Source organism: Cydia splendana, chromosome 7, assembly GCF_910591565.1.
Source record: "Cydia splendana chromosome 7, ilCydSple1.2, whole genome shotgun sequence".
In the NCBI taxonomy this organism is placed as follows: domain Eukaryota; kingdom Metazoa; phylum Arthropoda; class Insecta; order Lepidoptera; family Tortricidae; genus Cydia; species Cydia splendana.
This window is the reverse complement of record NC_085966.1, coordinates 1,412,393-1,423,696: the sequence shown is the minus strand read 5'-3', so window position 1 is coordinate 1,423,696 and position 11,304 is coordinate 1,412,393. Positions and strand designations below refer to the sequence as shown.

At 37.5% G+C, this 11,304-nt stretch overlaps 1 protein-coding gene and 1 long non-coding RNA gene across 2 annotated transcripts in view; one reads left to right on the top strand and one right to left on the bottom strand.

The window, feature by feature from the left end:
- LOC134792043 (uncharacterized) overlaps positions 1-11,024 on the top strand; it is a 314,893-nt gene extending 303,869 nt beyond the window's left edge. Inside the window, exon 2 of the long non-coding RNA XR_010144377.1 lies at positions 10,866-11,024. This is a non-coding gene — a long non-coding RNA (uncharacterized LOC134792043). The remainder of the gene's footprint in view (positions 1-10,865) is intronic.
- LOC134791999 (dynactin subunit 4) overlaps positions 1-11,304 on the bottom strand; it is a 252,550-nt gene that overhangs the window by 114,956 nt on the left and 126,290 nt on the right. The gene's annotated exons all lie outside the window — the stretch shown is intronic.

Genomic DNA, 11,304 nt, shown 5'->3' with positions numbered 1-11,304 from the left:
TAAATAAATCATACAATTATTCAACGGTGGTGGTTTTGGTTGGGCCGTGGTTGGGCCTATACACATTTGTTTGATGGTTGGTTAATTGTTACATTTGGCCGTATGGCTTGCTGTAGGGCCAACTGCAAAAAAATAAAAAAGGGCAATTTTTTCGTTGTGCTTCTGTTTGCAAATTCAACAATTACCCAACGGCAAGTCAGGTATGTCGGTAGGTAGTCGTGCACCATGTTGAAGGCCCAACACAGCTTGTCCCACAAAGGGCCTACATTGTAACTTTAACGTTGGGCCTTGTGTAGGATGCTTACAATACTACCGTAGGTAAATAGTTGTGTAATTTATAGTGGGCCTACAGTCTAATTATGTAATGGGCTTTTGTTTACGAGTCCTACAGTTACCCTACGTTAGGTAAGTGGTTGTGTAATACGACGTTGGGCCTTTGCTGATAAATATTACAATTACACTACGGTAGTCATTGGTTGTATACCCAACATGAAGGCCCTAGGCAGCAGTTGTTGTTAATCTTCTCTGTATCGTTCCAATTTTAGTATATGTACTGCCGAAGCAAGTACACTTACTATACACTCTAATTTGTATATATACTAATCGCACTTCGAAACTTCGTAAGCGAGATGTATGTTTTTTGAGATTTAAATTGAGAAAATGTTGGTAAAATACAATTTTTTAAATTAATGTATAAATTTTATAGTTATAGCTATTAGATTTATAAGTTACTTTTAAAAAATATTATGATTATATCCGGAATAATCGAGAAAATAACTTTAACTTCGACGTTTGGAGACAGTAACGCCATCTAGTGACGCCACAAGCAAACTCAACTGGTAGCTATTTTGATGACGTCACGCAGCCCCTGGCCTCTGTTAAAATGCTCGTGTGATATTTATTTATTTGTTTATGGTGTTATACTCTGTCAAGCCATTTCCGTCATTAGAAAAGAGCGACAAATTTAAAAAATGTAGGCGTGAAGGGTTATCGTCCCATAGAAAATTTGAATTTCGCGACTTTTTCTACTGACAAACTTGCTTGACCGGCTATAGTTATAAATGCGATATTTGTCCTCACTGGGCCATCGAATGATATCGTTGATTAGCCAACGTTACCAAAATACACAAAGGCCCATTGTTGGGCTTCAGTGCCTCTGCCAATGTTGGTAAATGCGATATATGTCATCATTGGGCCAACGAATGTTATCGTTGTTTAGCCACCGGTACCAAAATACACAAAGGCCCATTGTTGGGCGTCAGTCCCACAGCCAATGTTGGTAAATGCGATATTTGTCCCCACTGGGCCAACAAATGTTATCGTTGTTTAACGAACGGTAGCAAAATACACAAAGGCCCATTGTTGGGCGTCACTGCCACAGCCAATGTTGGTAAATGCGATATTTGTCATCATTGGGTCATCGGATGATATCGTTGATTAGCCAACGTTACAAAAATACATAAAGGCCCATTGTTGGGCGTCACTGCCACAGCCAATGTTGGTAAATGCGATATTAGTCCTCATTGGGCCATCGGATGATATCGTTGATTAGCCAACGTTACCAAAATACATAAAGGCCCATTGTTGGGCATCAATGCTACAGCCAATGTTGGCAAATGCGATATTTGTCATCATTGGGCCATCGGATGATATCGTTGATTAGTCAACGTTACCAAAATACACAAAGGCCCATTGTTAGGCATCCATGCTACAGCCAATGTTGGTAAATGCGATATTTGTCATCATTGGGCCATCGGATGATATCGTTGATTAGCCAACGTTACCAAAATACACAAAGGCCCATTGTTGGGCATCAATGCTACAGCCCATGTTGGTAAATGCGATATTTGTCGTCATTGGGCCATCGGATGATATCGTTGATTAGCCAACGTTACCAAAATAAACAAAGGCCCATTGTTGGGCGTCACTGCCACAGCCAATGTTGGTAAATGCGATATTTGTCATCATTGGGCCATCGGATGATATCGTTGAGTAGCCAACGTTACCAAAATACACAAAGGCCCATTGTTGGGCATCCGTGCCACAGCCAATGTTGGTAAATGCGGTATTTGTCACCATTGGGCCAACGAATGCTATCGTTGTTTAGCGAACGGTAGCAAAATACACAAAGGCCCATTGTTGGGCATCACTGCCACTGCCAATGTTGGTAAATGCGATATATGTCATCATTGGGCCAACGAATATTATCGTTGTTTAGCCAACGGTACCAAAATACGCAAAGGCCCGTTGTTGGGCATCTGTGCCACAGCGAATGTTGGTAAATGCGATGGTGGGCCAATACAAATTTTAATGTTGGCTACGGAACGAACCTCATCCCAACGTTTTCCCTACCGTTGGCACCGTGGGCCCCAACGAAAATGCTAATAGGGTTTTTAGTATGTGATTTTGAACGGTGTTTTCGAAGTTTGTAATTATTTTATATTTAAAAACTTTATCATAGGTATATCACAAATAGTGTACCTTTCTAATGGTAGTAAAAAAAATCATATATCTATTACTGAAAATTACATATTTACATAAATGTGATTTAGCCAATTCAACTTCTAATACTGATTTAAGTTTATCACGAATAAAATGCTTAATTCTGATTCTGATTTCGCAGTGAAAATCGAAGCTATATTTTTTTTACTGTTTTCCTAGAATCGGCAAACAATTATGTGATACATTTATATTAATTTCGGGCAAAAAGAAAAAAGTCATGCATTTAAGGGTTAAACGCGACTCCAGTTATTAAATGCTCTAAGACTCGTCTACACGTATATAAGATTGTATTTAATTTAATAAAAGTATCTGAAGTTTCCTGAAGCTTTCTTTATTCCACCACACCACCACCACTGCCAGGGCTCATCATTAGTTTGGCGCTCGAACGCAGTTTAATTTCAGTTTCATTCAGTGGCAAAGTTTTAACAATGATCCGTTTCTTTTCTTGGAGATAAACCTATAATTCGTTTTTTTAGCATGAAAATAGGTAAACAATCTTGCCGTGTCTTTTTATTGAAAAACACTTTTGAAAAATAAGTCACGGCAAATATGTAACAATTATGAATCTTATACGATTATTTACATTATTTTGCTTTCATAAGTAATAAATAGTTTCTGATTTTTAAAAAGCGGATTCAATTAAAAGACACGTCAAGATCGCGTATAGTCTTTTTCTAATGCTAAAAAAAACGAACTTTAGGTACCTACCTACTTATAAATATACATAGGTAGAGTCTGTGCGGAAAGAGAAGAGTCGTGAAATGTACGGGGAGCCCATACATTCTACGACTCTTCTCTTTCCGCACAGACCCTATATACGTTATGATGATGACGATCGGGGATCTCGGAAACGGCTTTAACGATTTCGATGAAATTTGCTACATGGGGGTTTTCAGGTCTTATCCCTGGGAAAACACGCATTTTTGAGTTTTTATATGTTTTCCGAGCAAAGCTCGGTCTCCCAGATATTTTCTATAAAATAGCCAATAGGCCTGTTGCAAGTAACAAAGAATCATGGAAATAATGGTTTCAACGAAACATATATGTTAATATGATTCTAAAAAATGGCCCAATCTCAGTATAAACTGAAGGATTATTAATATATTCAATAAAATAAAAGTGCAAAATTCTCCAATCGGCCATTTTTACTGAAACGCCAATCAGAAACGTTCCAAACAGTGACGTCATCAATCCATAACATATTTCTTAGAGCAACATAGACAACCTCATTGACCGAAATCTATACGTGGGCACCAAAGGTGCAAAAAAAATGTTATTTCGCCACTAAACATTTATTACGTCCAAAAAATATTATTACACGATATAAAGTAGATATCTATTTGTTATTATTTAAATAAAATGCTAAATAATACGATATTTCAACAACAAACTTTTTTAATTATTTGGCTGAATGGAACTATCATTGCCATGTTGGCAGTCGTAACTAGAAAAAATGAAAAATTAAAAAGTAAAAGCGGCGTTCGGTGATTTTCACTCAAAATTTACATGTATCTAAATAATTCATCTTAAACTGCAACCGTGTGAGAGTTTTTGTGTAAAATGAGTTATTGTGATAAATTTTAGTAATGTATTTATCATCCCTAATCGTAATATATGGTGCTGAATTAACAATATCATTCGGATTCAAGGGAAATTCGTAACTGTAAGTATGTAAACAATATCTACCACCCTACCACCAACTAAATGATGACGTCACAAATGGCATGCGAGGCGTTTTCGCGCGAAGTTTAAACTAGCTATAATAAAATGCAATTATCTATGGTAAATCTTATGAGTATAACTGAAATATAGTGTTTTTCGGAACTAATACAAGTGTACCGATGATATTAAAAGGGTTTTCAAAATATGTCATCAGGCCTATTGTCGCAATCTCGATTGCAATTATAGGCAGTTTACCGTTTCTACCCCTATTAAGTAACGTTTACTTTACCCTCTTCAATTAGTCCCGTAAATAATGAACAGTCACCCATGACGGTCGTCATCATTAAACGATTAGGTACTTTGATCGTGGAGCCCACCACCTGATAGCAATTATTCGTTATTATGACTATTATACGAGTATCACCATAACCCTTGCCACGGAAATCTCAAAAATTCTATAATAGAAAAGTATCAAAGTTACTAATTTTTAAAAAGTGGTTTCAATTAATAGACACGTCAAGATCGCGTAGTCTTTTCTAATGCTAAAAAAATGAACTATAGGTACCTACCTACCTACTTATAAATATACATTAGTTATATATTCTTATACTTGTGCCCTTATTATTATTTTGAAGATGATATTTGAAAAGCCGCTTAGCGCTTTTTTAGATCACAATACGGTTGCCCAAAATTTTATTAGGAATCTTAAGGCCCTTCTCTAGGATCTTCAGCGGTCCTGAGTTGAGTTTATGACTGCTGCGCGATAAAAAAAATCACGAACATAGGTCTAAAATGCAGTTTAACTATAAAATTGTAATACATTTAAAAAAAAAGTAAAAAATATGAAAAAAAATCCTAAAAATGAGCAATATTATGCGTGAGGGAATTCAGCGATTATTTTTTTATTATTAAAACACACACAAAAAATAAACAGACAAAAAAATGATATCCACGTCCCCGAGTACGCACATTTATCTCGCTCACGCTTGCTTGCGCTCAGTGAGAGCGAGAGAAGAACACGAACCTACTCTACTGGGCCTTAAGATTTTTCTCTCGATAATTTAACCATTTTTTTTTAAGATAAGATAATAATTTATTTCATTTCAATCTTAGTTGGTAAATACATAGTGGTCGAGTCCTCCTATTAGGTATAAAGTACCTGTAAAATTTTGAAATATAAAAAAGTAAATTCTTAATCATAATATTCATAAGAGAAAAGGACACATTCCCAGTTATTTCCCGCGCCACGTTGCCATTCTGCATGAAAACGGCAACGTGCTCGTAAGCTTTATAGTACACCAAACGAAAGCCAAAAATTGCCAATCGGCGGAAATAATTCCTGTATAATATATCGCGTATAAGCGTACCTAGTTTGGCATAGTTATAGTATATAATATACTAAAAGTACCGGAGGCTGGGGGTGAAGCTAACGGGTAGGGGGATTTAAAGGTCCCTTCATACAAAATAGATATACAGGAATTACAGGATGTCCCAAAAATAGCAAGTCAAGTACCCTCCGGTACTTTTAGTATGTTGTTTAATATACCATTCCCTACAACTAAGTATGCCAAAATACGCGTATACAGTATACACATACTATCTCCCCCGTTTTTCCTTCGTTTGGAGGCCTATTACGTTTGTCTATAAGTCGTCAATAATAGAAAAAAAATCGGGCAAGTGCGAGTCGGACTCGCGCACGAAGGGTTCCGTACCATATAAAAAAAACAAAAAAAAAAAGCAAAAAAAAAAACGGTCACCCATCCAAGTACTGACCACTCCCGACGTTGCTTAACTTTGGTCAAAAATCACGTTTGTTGTATGGGAGCCCCATTTAAATCTTTATTTTATTCTGTTTTTAGTATTTGTTGTTATAGCGGCAACAGAAATACATCATCTGTGAAAATTTCAACTGTCTAGCTATCACGGTTCGTGAGATACAGCCTGGTGACAGACGGACGGACGGACGGACAGCGAAGTCTTAGTAATAGGGTCCCGTTTTACCCTTTGGGTACGGAACCCTAAAAATGTAATTCAATTTGACAGTAATGGGATTGTGCGAATAAGTTGGCAAGTTTCGCCGTCATGCAAATATGTTGAAACAGCCCCGTGGTTGGAGCCATGGAGTGCAATAAGACTAAGTTACACAACATGACTTGAGTTCAAATCCCGACCCGACCAAGACTCCCCAGGAACACCAGTTATAGTGTACTAACATGACACGGAACGGATCTAGTAGCTGCATTTGTATTTACTAATTTATATTGGACTGTTTTAAATAAATATTTGAGTTTTATTACGCCTCTTTTATTAGTGTTCCGTACAAAACTTTGTTCACGGAACACTTATTTAAATATATTTCTATCCCTTTTTGTTCCAATTAGTCGCAACAATTGCCTCAATAGAGTGATTAGGGAAGTTACTATTATAATAATTACAGCTTTACTGGGTACAGAGTGATTTGTATAATAGGCAGGAATTAATCAATGCAAGTGTTTTAAATCTTATGCTGTATACTAGCTGTGCCCGCGGCTCCGCCCGCGTGTAATTCGGTCTGTGTCAGTAAGCGGCTAATTTCTAATCCTAATTTCTCTCCCTCTCCCCTGGAGGCGGAACTTGAAGTAAAGTTGACATATATGGATATGCTAGAGGACTGAAGTCCAGATAAAATATTTTACAATTAGGTACCACTAAATAAAACTACACTCCAAAATCAATAGTTTTATTCGCTTTATTATTCAAATTTTACACGTGATTTAAACTTAGAGAATATAACCAAACGGAGTGGTCATTAACAGGCGAATCATTCGCGAAAGTTTCGCAATGCATTGAGGTTACTAGGGGCACGTGGTCTTCCTCAGGAATCTGAAGAAGACCACGGTAAGTGGCGCTCTAACCAGGCAGTCCGCTTCGCTTTCGCTCGCGCGCGTATACGTTACTGTACTTAGAGAATATAACCAAACGGAGTGCTGATTAACAGGCGTTCCCCTCTGTCGAAAATAGGCGCCCAATCAAATGGTCAACCGACGTTTATCTGACATGGCTATGTTTACGTTACGTAGGTACACATTTGATGTGCCCCTCCCCCGCAAAAAACGCCAGACTATTTAGTACCGAAAATTATATACATGGCGTCTCCGTTGGTTATATTCTCTAAGGATTTAAACGACAGAGTAGTAGGTGAATATCGGACGATACAGTAACTTAGAGGATATAACCAACGGAGACGCCATGTCTATAATTTTCGGTACAAAATAGTCTGCCGTTTTTTGCGGGGGAGGGGCACATCAATGTATAGGTACGTCATGTCAGATAAACGTTAGTCCATACATGTGGTTGACATGTGGTTGACCATTGGCCGCCTATTTTCGACAGAGGGGAACGCCTGTTAATCACCACTCCGTTTGGTTATATTCTCTAAGTACAGTAACGTATACGCGCGCGAGCGAAAGCGAAGCGGACTGCCTGGCTAGAGCGCCACTTACCGTGGTCTTCTTCAGATTCCTGAGGAAGACCACGTGCCCCTTGTAACCTCAATGCATTGCGAAACTTTCGCGAATGATTCGATTTTTTTTGGGAAGGCATGGTAATGCGTATAAAATGCGAGTCCCAAATCGTTTGACTCCGCAAACGACCAGTCGGCCGGATTACGATATTTTGATGCCCTAAGTATTTCTAGACCCTGGTGCCCCCTCTCCCTAGGGTCATCAAGATTACATTGAATTTTTTTGGTAAATTGAGTGACGTTCATTGCTGCATTTCAGCTGAGAATGGAAATCAGTCACATCATTTTATCACGAAAATTGACAGTGCCGCAGCAGTAACGTTGCAACAGAGTACCTAATGATGCTGCAGTCGCCACCCAAATGTCACCTTTATCATAAACATCTTAGAATGTTATTGAAAACGCGAGCGAAGCGAGCGCGAAATTTTTTCGATAATTTTTGGTGCCCCCTAGACATGGTGCCCTAAGCAAGTGCTTATTTTGCTTAAAAGGGTTAATCCGGCACTGCAAATGACAGAGGTCAATGTTTTTTTTTCAAAGTACCCACCTTCGTGGCCATTATTAAGTGCTTAAGGAGGCGATACGTATGAATATGGATTTGATATGGATGCGATATAATTACGATTAGGTATAATTCATGACGGAGAAAATAATAGTAGATTGTACAACAAGGGCATAAAGTGACCCATTCTTACCCGAGGCAATTTTTTGGTCTGAGCGAAGCGAAGACCAAAATAGTAGACGAGGGTAAAAATGGACATTTATGCCCTTGTTGTACACTCTGCTTTTCACTTCGATTGCGAGGAAAATATACAAAAAATCAAATATTTTAGGTTATTTTAACGTATTTATTCAAGACTAAAGAAAATTGTTCTTGGGCCGGTCGGAGGCGCGGGGCACGCCGATCGGGAGAGCGCCGGTCGGGGGCGCGCCGGCAGGGCTGGCAGTTTGTATGGCAGAATTTGGACTTTATTGCTAAGTCAATAAGGGTCGTAATAGATGATTTTACTTTATGCTCTAGAGCATAAAATGCGATTTTATGTCGTCTACGCACGACATAAAGGTGCACTTTTTGAGCATGAGAAGTGAAAATAATTTTATGCAATTATACGCGTGTTGATATGTGTGTTTATTTTACCACTACGTAACTATGTAAACTCATTTTTAGTTTTCTTGGTTACTTAATGTTTACTCAGCTCCCCAAAAGATGGCACAGTGCAATGAGGGGCAATTAATTTACTGTCGTTTAATTTTGTTGTATTATTAAATCAACACAATTATTCAATTAAATTTGTTGATATCCGTACGATTGATTGAAATTTTAGAAGAGAGGTCTTCTAAACTTAGAGTTAATTTGGCAAAATCCTTCCTCGGTGGCTTATTTATGTCACATCGTATTAAATTCAGCGCCATCTGTTAGTTTACCAGGGTACTCTATAGTGTTAGCACATATTTGAAAAAAAGTTTGCCCCTCCTTCCTAAGTACGATTCAGGGGCAAACTTAAGTCAATCGAGTGTTGTGGCTACCCTCCCTTTTAAGGGTTGAATTTTTGTAGCCTATAACCTGGCCGGGGATTTTCTCGACAGATTAGTAAAGTTTTCATCAAAATCTGTTCAGCCGTTTTCACGTGATGCGCGTTCAAATAAACAGACAAACAGATAAACAGACAAACAGACAAAAATTCTAAAAACTGTTGGAACGTGTTCTGTAATCAATTCTAAGTATCCCCAGCAAACTTTTTTTCAAATATCTTCCATGTACAGACTTTCGACCCTCTTCAGCTTTATTAAATGTAGGTACCTATATGCTGTATATTATGAAAGGATAAACCACCACAAAATCTGATATTCTCGGGCTTGGCTATATATTTGATTTCTAGGACAAATTTTATCCTCTAGCAGTCAAATTAGTACAGAATTAATAGATGTAAATAGGTACATATTTAGAAAATAATTTCCCTTTTTTTGTTAAATCTAAAAATCACAATAAATAAATTAAATTAAAACATTTTTTACTTGTTTTTATTTATTCGTATGGCTTATTTACATAAACATTCTCAAACAATATGTAAGTAGTTAGATTTGTTGTACTGTAATGTAATGTTGTTGTAATTAGGAGGCAAACTGACATTTTATCACGCCTCCATAATCGTTTGCTGTCACTGTCAAATTACATACATTTTTTCAAATAAATTGTAAACATTCTCCTTTTTCTCCAAAATACTCCAATATTGTGCGACAAATTGTGGAAATATAGGATCTCCCTTTTTTTCCAAGGACCCGATATGTATAAATCGGCGAGAAAAAGCTTTAGGTATATCAAAAACTAAGACAAATGACAAAGACCGATTTTATAGGCTGCATTTTAGGGAGGTAAATATTTTGGAAAGAGTAAATACAGGTAAGCTAAGTTTTAATGAAGTAGTACCTACATCATTTAGGGCATGTCTTGGTCACACATGCTGTACTCCAGACGCATCACGACTTTGTGTAGGTACCTATCTGATAGTGTCGTAGGGCGGCGTATATGAAACTCCTCGTCTTCTTGTACATCCAGGTATACACCAAAGCTTTGTTTTCGTTCGAACACTTGTAATATAAAAGGAAAAACTGCACATGAGCTTTCGGAAATTTGAATAAACGGTAAAAATCTCGGAGTAATTAACAATGGAGCCGCCATTAACAGGCGTTCCCCTCTGTCGAAAATAGGCGGCCAATGGTCAACCACATGTCAACCATATGTATGGACTGACGTTTATCTGACATGACGTACCTATACATTTGATGTGCCCGTCCCCCGCAAAAAACGGCAGACTATTTTGTACCGAAAATTTTAGACATGGCGTCTCCGTTGGTTATATCCTCTAAGGTAAAAATGGTAAAATACACAAGATAACCTCATATATATTAAAGTGATTATCTTTGTATTAAATCAGCCTTTTTTCCACCAACTGTAGCATTTCTCCTTCGAAGCTCGGCTTGCAGTTCCCGTACAGTCATAAATGATTACATTTTACTTTAATAATCACACGTATTACTATAAAATTCGCACTTGATACTTGACAACAAAATGTAAACAATGTCGGATTGTAGTAGCAACTGACGACCGGTCTGGCCTAGTGGGTAGTGACCCTGCCTATGAAGCCGATGGTCCCGGGTTCGAATCCTGGTAAGGGCATTTATTTGTATGATGATACAGATATTTGTTCCTGAGTCATGGGTGTTTTCTATGTATTTAAGTATTTATATATTATATATATTGTTGTCTGAGTACCCACAACACAAGCATTCTTGAGCTTACCGTGGGGCTTAGTCAATTTGTGTAAAAATGTCCTATAATATTTATTTATTTATTTTATTTTATCTGTCCTAACCTTTCAGTGTGCCTCCTCATTGTTAAATTTGAATAATGCTCCTTGGATGTGAAGATTGTTACCATAAGTGGAAAATATTTATCCACCCTGTAATACCAACATATATACCAACATCCTGTAATACAATCTACGCCATAAAATGAATATGCAACTCAATTACCAAGGGAGGCAAGGTGTAAGATTTTCCACCTATTAAATACGTCGTTGCTTCATTGATTTGAATTATTAAATACGGTCGGTACTTAATTACCTTCTTTTATACTC